This window comes from Lates calcarifer, linkage group LG9 (genome assembly GCF_001640805.2).
Source record: "Lates calcarifer isolate ASB-BC8 linkage group LG9, TLL_Latcal_v3, whole genome shotgun sequence".
Taxonomy (NCBI): Eukaryota; Metazoa; Chordata; class Actinopteri; family Centropomidae; genus Lates; species Lates calcarifer.
The window spans coordinates 19820154-19830266 of NC_066841.1; positions in this window are offsets into that span (position 1 = coordinate 19820154).

Sequence of the window (10113 nt, forward strand, 5' to 3'; positions counted from 1 at the left end):
GCCATGGCTCTGTCCGTGGTTCTGAAGTAGCAGACAGATTCTCTCAGTCCTGCCCTTCTGTCAGTTTCATCCTAGATTTACAATAATCTCTATAATGTTCTAATATCCTCCGACTATTTACTATAAATACTCAATAAATATATTATTAAAATGCTATTATTTAATAATTATCTAATAATAAAAATCATAAAATTAAACATGAAGGCAGCGCTGGGTCAGCTGTCTCATAATATGAGATGACTTTTGCTCCTTGTCAGTTGCTATAATTACAATCATAATTATAATCATATGGGTTTATCAAAGCCACATCTGGCCCATAGAACACATAGCACAGTTTACATACTGATAAATCACTTTATGCATTACTTAACATAATGAATTAACATCTGATATGTACCTGGAAAGGTCTATTAAAATATTTTGTAAATATATGTACATATTGACAATTTTTACCCCATTATTGTTAAGATGATTTTTCTACATTTGTATCACATCGTATGTCCTTATATTATTTATTTCTATAGTTTGGATACCTGACTAGAATTTTTTATAAGCGGTAAAAAATGGCAGGCCCTGGTGTGAATCTTTATAGCCCTTACTTCTAAACTGTCCTCTTTAAGCTGGGTTATAAGCATTTTTATGGATATACTCTAAAGATAGTCTTTATGGTGTGTTCCTTGATGGTTTCTAGAAATAAAAACATTTGAAATATTACTCTCTCCTAACTTTTGCTAGAGTTCACTGATTGTAATTAACTCAGATGTACCTTTGTGGCTTGCTAATGATGTCACTGATTATGGATTAGCACCAAGTCTGCAATGTGCGTATAGGATGTCCAACACAATATTGAATTGAGAAAGACTAGGTGTGGTCAGTCATAAAATAAAAATATTGGAGGATAGTGTGTGGTCATCTCCGTGTTTTATGCATGTCATTACTATGACCCTCACCTGACTGTCCTAAACCTTTGAAACTTTCTGACTGCACATGCTGTCACACAAACAGATACAGCAGATAACAAACTTCACACACTCACATGCACAGATGTAGGCATGCACACACACAGCCATACACACAAAGATAGTGCTACAGTATTTAGTCTGCTGTGACTTCACAGTCTGATAATCAGTAATTAGATTATTCTGTGTGTGTGTGTGTGTGAGAGAGAGAGAGAGGGAGGGAGAGAGATTTTTAATTTTTCAAACACAACTTTATTTGCCGCTACTAAACAGCTTCAATTCGTGTGTTTTTCCTATCTTTCCTTTAAAAACACATACACTTATACACATCTCTTATATACACACAACTGTAACAACATACATACCTACTCATATATATAAATACATACACATACACATATACATATACACAAACATATCACATCCTCAATACATTCCCAAACAACAGATCATCATCCTTCACCTGACACAGGACATTTTGGTAGCATCACATGTTCCTAAAAGAGCTTAAGTTTCCTGATGCCTTATAAAAACTGAAATCTAGCCTGATCCTGACCCTGATCAGCTCCACACACACCAGAACCGGAGAGATGGTCTCTCCCGCCTCCACCCTCCTCTTTCGACTCACATGTATTGCCATCTTGGCCTGACCCACCATAAAATTCAGGAGCTGACTCTTCTCCCTCTTCTGGCGAGTGTATTTAAAACCACAGATAAAAACCTCTTTTGTAAAAACCTCAGTAAAAGCTGTGAACGCACTCTGCAGGAACAAAAACAGTGCAGACAATCGGTGGCACCCAGTCAAACATCTGTCCTCCGCCTCCGGATTCACCACAAAAATAAAAGAGTTCACAGCTATAGCTCCATGGAGAATCCTCCACTGTAGGTCCCCATGCCTTTTTGTCAGTGGAGGTTTATACAGAGACCTCCAGGCCGGTCCCGACCCCCCCAGGTCCAAGTGACTCCTCTAGGGGGTGTCAACGCGCCCACTCAACTTGTTCCTGTTAGGTGTTTTTACCATCAGGTGATAAAAGGTCTTTCCTGAGGCCTCCTGCAGAGAGGCCTGAGGGCAGCGGTCCAGGTAAGGACCTGCACAGTCCTTCAGGTCTAGACTCAGCTGGATAAGGGGGAAGTAGTCCTGTTTGTTCACCGTGGCTACACCTGAGGAGAAGGCATCCAACCTCAGGAGCTCATGTCCACTCAGTCTCTTTCTCCAATGATCAAGAAGTAGTTTGGTGACTCTCCTGGGCCTAAAGCCCAGCTCCACACAGCGTCCTCTGGTCCATACAACAATCTCTGGATAAACTGTAGACAAAAAGCAGCACCCCTGCTTGCTAAATGTACCAGACCATGCCCCAGCTCCTCCTTTGGAAGGAAGAGGACACTCTGTGGCACCTAATGCATCCTGTCCCAAATAAAATCAACTAAAAGCCTTTGTACCTGAGAGAGAAGAGAGGCTGGAGGATCCAAGCAAGCCAACCTGTGCCACAAGGAGAACGAAACCAGGTTATTGGCGATCAGGACCCTGCCTCTGTATGACATTTTGGGGAGGAGCCACCTCCATTTATTTAGTCAGCCTTTCACCATTTCAATAACATTGTCCCAGTTTTTTTTGTTTTTTTTTTTGTGCTGGTCTCATCCCCTAGGAAGACCCCCAAGTACCTCAGCCCACCTCTTTTCCAGGTGAGCTCAGCCTCTCCCCCACCATCACAGCCTCGCTTTTTCCCCAGTTGACCTTGGCAGAAGATATAAAACCAAATAAATTTAAATTAACAGTGTCAATTAAAACATCAATATCTTCTGTGTATTTACAAGTACAATGAGATCATCGGCATAGGCAGACATTTTAAAAGACATCGGACAACTGGGAATGTCACACCTGTTAGTCTCTGCTTAAAAGGTGCAGCAGAGGCTCAATGGCTAAAGAGTACAACATGCCAGAGAGAGAGCAGCCTGCTCACCCTCTACCAATGCTAAATGCTGCACTTAACCCGCCATTGATTTTAGCACACTCGCAATGTCACTGTAGAGAACCCTGATCTTGGCAATGAACCCAGGGTTGAAGCCAAACCCGGCTAAAGTCCGCCAGAGGTACTGGTGTTCAACTTGATCAAACACCTTTTCCTGGTCTATTGAAATCAGACCAGTGTCAAAAACCAAACTGGAAACTGCCAGAACATCACGAATTAAAGTAACATTGTCACTTATGAGCCTGTTAGGAACACAATAGGTCTGGTCAGGGTGGATGATGGCTGATGAAGTCAGCAGGAAGACCGTCTATACCTGGTGCTTTGCCACTTTGCAAACTCATCATTGCATTGTGCAGCTCCTGCAGCATTAAATCTGCCCCCAGCTCCAAGTTTGCCTTCGAGTTTACCTGAGGGAGACCTGTAAGGAAGCTGCTGTGCACATCTGGATAATCTGTCCATTCACTCTTAAAGAGTTTTCTATAAATACTGACAGCAAACTTTCTGATCTTGGATGAGTCTGAGACCTCAGAGCCACTGTCCGTGCGTAAACAGTGAATGATCTTCCTTTGTCCATTTTTCTGCTCCAGCCCAAAGAAGAATTGAGATGGGGCGTCCATCTGAGCTACATTTAAAAACCTGGACCTGACCAGAGCCCCTTGTGCTGACACGCCTAGCAGGTTGGCTATGGCTGTCTTTTTGTGTTTGAGGGAGTCTAAATGCCCTCGATTTCCAGAGGACTCTGCTATGTACTGCAGTTCTTCTGCCTCAAGCTCCAGATTTTTCAAAGATCGGGTTACCTCTCTTGTGACACTACGAGTGAACTGCTGGCATAGATGCTGGGTCTGTATTTTGCCAAAATCCCACCACTGCTGAGTGCTGGGGAAGGCAGGCCTGCTCTCTCTATGGCTCTCCCAGAAATACTTAAAAGCAGTTCTAAAAGCCTGGTTGTCTAAAAGAGTGGTGTTAAAATGCCAGTAGGCGCTCTTTGAATGGAATATTTTTAATGAAAACAGAGCAGGAGACTAAAGAGTGATCGCTAAAACCCACATGCTGAATGTGACACCTCTTAAAAATACTTAAATGATGTGTAAAACAATAGAGGCAATCTAGCCGAGCTAGTGATAAAATAACTCTCTTTTGAATGACTCCAGGTGTATTGTCTATGATTACTGTTAACAACCCTCCATACATCAGACAGCTGGTGTGTTTGTAAAATCTGTGTGATCCTGCTAGAAGCAGCAGGGTGGGGCTCTGGATGATTTCTGTCCAGCAGAGATGACTCTGTACAGTTAAAAACATAAAATCATTCTCATTGCAATCTTTAACAGTGTCATTTAAAATGTTAAAAAATGCCATCCTCTCCAACACATTTGTTGGGACACGGACATTTAAAAACACAAGCAACAAATGCTTTTTCAAAAATTGCTTTCACTTTTAACAAAACACCTGGAATAATTTCCTCAGAAACAAAAGAAACCGGTAAAAAAAAAAAAAACTTCTTGAGAATAAAATTCCAACCCCTCCACTGGTTTTATGGCTTAAAATCACCTCCCCATTAAAAGCCTGCCTCCATTCACACTCATTATCTGCAGTGCTGTGGGTCTCCTGTACAAACACAGTCAATTCTCTTGATCTCCATGAGCTTAAACAGAGCAGCTCTTTTAAAATCATCTCTAGCTCCATTCAGGTTTAAAATGCTCAAATTAAAATCACACATGGATAAAAGCGAAAAAACAATACACCAAGTCAGGGTGAAAGAGGAGCAGATTTTAAGACTCATCATCCAGACTGCTTATTTGACTTTTAACTTTGACGATGTGTTTTTTTTTTAAACGGTAGATCTCCTGATCAGACAAAACATCTTCTGCCATGCCGGACTTCCTGGTGAGGATCTTAGCTGATCTCAAGAACAGCTTGCTGCTGGCTCTCCACCAGCAGCAGGCGGCAGCCTCAGACCATACTGCCCGCAGTGGCCCAACGCCCCGGGCAGCAACCACAGCAGCACCCGGCTGCTTCGCCCCGCTCCTCTCCGGGCAGGTTCGGATCAGATGACCCTCCAATCCACAGCCAAAACATTTGATAGATTCTGATGTTGCAAAAACCATGTAGTTATAACGACTGACTTTAGAAGAGAAAGACAGGTTAAGATCATTCTTGATAAATAGAGGAGCGTTAGAGATTATCACCTTGGCTGCTGGGTTAACAAGAGGGAGAACAGGAGTGAAGGTGTCCTGGATGATTACACCTTTCTCCACCACCTCGCCAACCTTAGCTGTAGCATCCAAGAACAGAACAATGGCTCCATTCATTCTTGAGGCCGACTTCACGGACTCACAACCCACCACCTCACCCACAGCTAGACCGGCCTCCTCCACACTGCACGGTACCGAGGGCACCAGCTTAACGGCATGACGGCGAGTTAGATGCTCAAAGTCAGCCGCAGCAGCCCCAGACACCGGCATGGTGCTGAGTCAGCACACACACGCCACACACAAACACACACTCTCTCTCACACACACACACACCAACCTACACTATATTAAACAAACAACACAAGACAAACAAAAAACATATAAAAGGAGAAGAGTAAGCTAATAGAAGTTTCTCACAAAAAAAAAAAACACACACACACGCTTCAATGCCGCTCTCAGCTCCACACACACTCCGCCATCTCAGAGAGAGGGAGAGAGAGAGTGAGAGAGAGAGGTCCCTGTCTAGTCTTCTATATTCTGCACTGAAAACCTCCAATAGGAGCCAATTAGAACACAATAGCGCTGATAGCGTGTTTTTAACAGGCTGCTGCCTCACTCCCCTTCCTCCTCTGGCAGCAGTGTTGGAGGTCTGCATCTTTAGTGAGAGGTTGACTGTTCACCCTGAAATATTCAGGTCATCATACCATGTCTGGGGTCTAGACTAATTTGAATCTCTGGACCGACAGATAATGTATTGCTGTCTATTTGAATGGATTCTTAAACTATAACACCTGTATTTATCCTTCCATGGGCTGCACACTATTAAATATGCCTCCAACACACCAGCCATTGAGAATATTTCCATATTTTGATAGAAAGGAATCTCGTGTCTTCTATTGTTTCTTCCTCTTTTCCTTTTCTCACTTTTACCTCCTCTGTCTGTGATTTCATCTCAAAGATGAGCTGCTCAGATCTAACACAGCACTAAAAGACAATGAAACCCCAGAAATAGTGTGTGTGTGTGTGTGTGTGTGTGTGTGTGTGTGTGTGTGTGTGTGAATCTATGAACGGATATTAATGCCAGACGGGAAATTAAAAGCCAGGTTTGTGAAAGCTGTGTGTGCCTGTCAGTGTGTGTGTGTGACCAGACTGTTCAATGCAGGGGTCTGTGGTGGATGGTGAAGTGAAACACACACACACACACACACACACACACACACACACACAGGTTGTCTAAATGCAGCTCACTCACTGGACAGGACACACTATATCCACAGTTCCACAGTTCTTTTGTCTTCTGTTTTCTGTCTTCATGACCTTACTATGCCATTTATAGTTTTTATTAACTATTTTGCAAAAATAACAGACCAAGCACATAGGAAATCGATACCTAAGCTTTTGTACCTGTATTTATTATTATTATTATTGGCATACCAAATTCTAATGTCTTGTAACAATTTCAATTAATCTCCCTCAGGCTGATAAATACGTCACATGATAAACACAGCTGAAACTTGTCATGTGTCACGTGTCATCCAGAATGAAACTCCTGGGAATCCAGGATTGCTCCTTTGGACCATACCCCTCCCAGTCCACCAGAAACTCGGAAGCCATGACCCCAGCACCACACATCTAGTGTGTCATGCACCTGACTGTGAAGGCAGGATGGTTGTCCACAATGCAGGGGGGGGAAGAGGGGCTGGGATCCAAAGACTGGGGGGGACGAGGAGGGGCAGCTGGCCTGGAGGGATAAAGAAATCTAGGACCTATGCAACTAACTACACTACTGCAATTAGACCACCAGATCTGCAGATCTGCGGTTTCCTGGGCTGTGGGGAGCTTAGTTAGAAGAGCAAAGTGGACATCCTTGGAGAAGCGATTGACAATGGTGAGTATGACTGGCGAGCCAGTGGCAAAGTCCACGGCTATGTGGGACCAGGGACAGCTCAGGATGGGCAGGGGATGTAGGAGACCGGCAGGGGGCTGGTAGGATGCCTTACTTCGGGCACAGATGGAACAGGCTGCCACAAACTCCTTGGTGTCTCCAGTGAAGGTAGGCCAGGGTGCCAGGCCAGCTTAGATGAGTGTCCCCACTGGAGCACTTGTGACCTAGCAGACTCAGGCACACACAGAAGATTAGGAGGTGTGTTACCTGGGCTTGATTGCTGGGCCCCCCTCACCAGCGTCTCCCCCTCCCAGTGGGCAGCTGCCACAATGCAGGACAGGGACAGTATAGTCTCTGGAGTGCTGGTGGATGATGGTCTGGCAGGAGAGTTCATCAGGCTTTTGATTGTGGGTTCCTGGACAATAAGAAGGAGAAAGCAAAGAGATGTTCTGCCCCCTCCAGCCAGTGTCGCCACTCCTCAAGAGCCAAAGCCACTGCCAGGAGCTCCCTGTTTCCCACATCATAGTTTCTCTCTGCCGGGGACAAACAGCGAGAGTTAAAAGCACAGGGGTTTTTGATCAACCTCTGAGCATTGTGAGAGGACTGCCCCGACCCCTTTCTTGGAGGCATCCACTTGGAGGAGTCTGGGTGAACAAGAACTGGTGCAGAGGTGAAACTTGACTTGAGAGTAGAAGAAGCTGACTCAACTTCAAGAGACCAGGAAAGGGGGAGTAGGAAGTAGAGGTTAGTCTAGTTAGGGGTGCCAGCCACCTTACTGAAATCCTGAATAAATCGGTGGTAGAAGTTTGCAAAACCCAAAAACCTCTGGAGTTGCTTGCAGATCTCTGGTCGGGGCCACTCCACCACTGCCTGCACCTTAGCCGGGTCTGGTCGCATCTGGCCCCTCTCCACAATGGAACCTAAAAAACTGACAGACTGGGTGTGAAAATGGCATTTCTTGGCCTTAACAAACAGTTTATTCTCGAAGAGTCTCTGGAAAACTGACCTGACATGGTGGTAATGCTCTGATGGGGAGCGGGAAAAGATCAGTATGTCATCCAGGTATACAAATACATACCAATTTAGCATGTCTTTGAGCACATCATTGACTAATGCCTGGAAGACAGCAGGTGCATTGGTAAGGCCAAAAGGCATAACCAGATACTCAAAGTGGCCCAGAGGTGTCTTGAATGCTGTCTTCCATTCGTCGCCCTTGCGTATGCGGACCAGGTGGTAAGCATTTCTCAGATCCAATTTAGTGAAAATGATGGCTTGGTGGTGCAGAGCAAAAGTAGAGTTGATGAGGGGGAGTGGATACTTGTTTATGGTTATGTGGTTGAGTCCTCTGTAGTCAATACAAGGGTTGAGGGGGTAGGGAGACTTGGTGAGTAACACGGGAGAGGAGCCTTCTGTCCAGGGCAGTGACCTCCTTATGTGAAGGGAACTCCTCCAGACACCGGGACACCAGGGAGACCGGCAACCAGGAAGAGTCCAGAGGCAGGGGTGGACAGCAGCGCTGGGACAGGCAAGGCTGAGGCACAGGACAACAAATGACAATAAATAACTCTCGCCAGGAAACAAAGGTTACAAACGCTAGAAAAACACTCTGAGAACAACTCAGATAGCAAGACGGCGGTGAACGTTACCACGTGGAGAACTGTGACGATCTGTCATGTTTCGCTGTGATGAGCTGATGAGGATCGGGTGAGACCAGCACAGTCATCACGCCCCTACAGGGAAGCAAAAAAGCCCACACACATACACATACACACCACCCAAGGGGAAGTGGCCATAACAAAACTACAAGGTTGTAAGACAAGAAACAACACAGAGGAACAAACAGTCCATTACTTCAAGAACACACCAATTTAAACACACAGTTTAAATCTGTCAAATCCAAACTCCTCTGAGGAGATCTCTGAGTCATCATCTATTCATATGTACTAATATTTCTTTAAAAACATCCTTAAGATGCCTGCCCATGTGCATGAGGGGGGGCACTGCACCATTCAGCATTACCTATTCACCACTATATTTCATCTCATGACAACCCCACTGACATAACATTTTACATCATATGTTGTTTCACAACCTGCCATTAATCACATATGATCCACATGACACATGACATGATACAGTCTTCATCAGCTAAAAAAAAAAAGGTTCTTAATTATAACAGTTCTTAATTCTTGCTGGCCCAGTGTGTAATCATCTGTGGAGCTGGTGGATGGCAAAGGGAGTTGCTTAGTACCATCACCAAATTGTGTTCTGTGAAAAAGTGAAACCTATACCTAAGGAAATAGTACCGGACATGCAATTTAATTGGCTGAAAATTATTAGGACTGAGTGAATAAAATCAAAAAATGTTCGTACCCAAGCCTCTGTTGTACTGTAACGCCTCTAAAAGGATGTCCCAGCATGAGTCTGACATGGCTAACATTCTTTCCACCTTTGTCACTGTGCACATCAGCTTGAAATTACATTATCTTACTGTGGTAATGATCAGTACCACTTTGAATGACAATTCTCCACCAATAAGGAAAAAAGCAAACAAAGCCATTGTCCCTTTATACATCCTTTTATAGCACTTATCCTCTTCAAGTTGCCATGGTATTTCAGCATGCACTGGGTTGTTTGTTACAATACATACACAACAAAAGGACAGTTCTTATATTGTTCAAAGAAAAAGTATTGTGTATAGTAGCGGTGTGAGTGGGGTGTGTGTGTTGTGTATGTGCATGTTGTGTGGGGGGTGGACAAAGATTACCTCACCTTTGACCTCTCAACCAGCAGGGATGTTGCTACATCAGGTATATTTTATCAAAATGTATACAGATCAGTTTCAAGATGAGGTTTTATGATAATGATAATGACAAAAATATTACATCTTCATGATTTAAACCAGAACACAAAGATAAAACTGTTCCAGTAACAGAAGAGTGTGTGCTAACTAACCTGCTCACCATGAGTTTCCATGTCTCCTCCTGCTGAGCCCAAAAAAGCTGTTTGACACAAGAACATTTCAAAGTACACACTTTGACTCTGTGGACATTAAGATGACTGTTAGGTTGTCAGTCAGTTCCGCTGCTGATCACTGTAAAAAACAC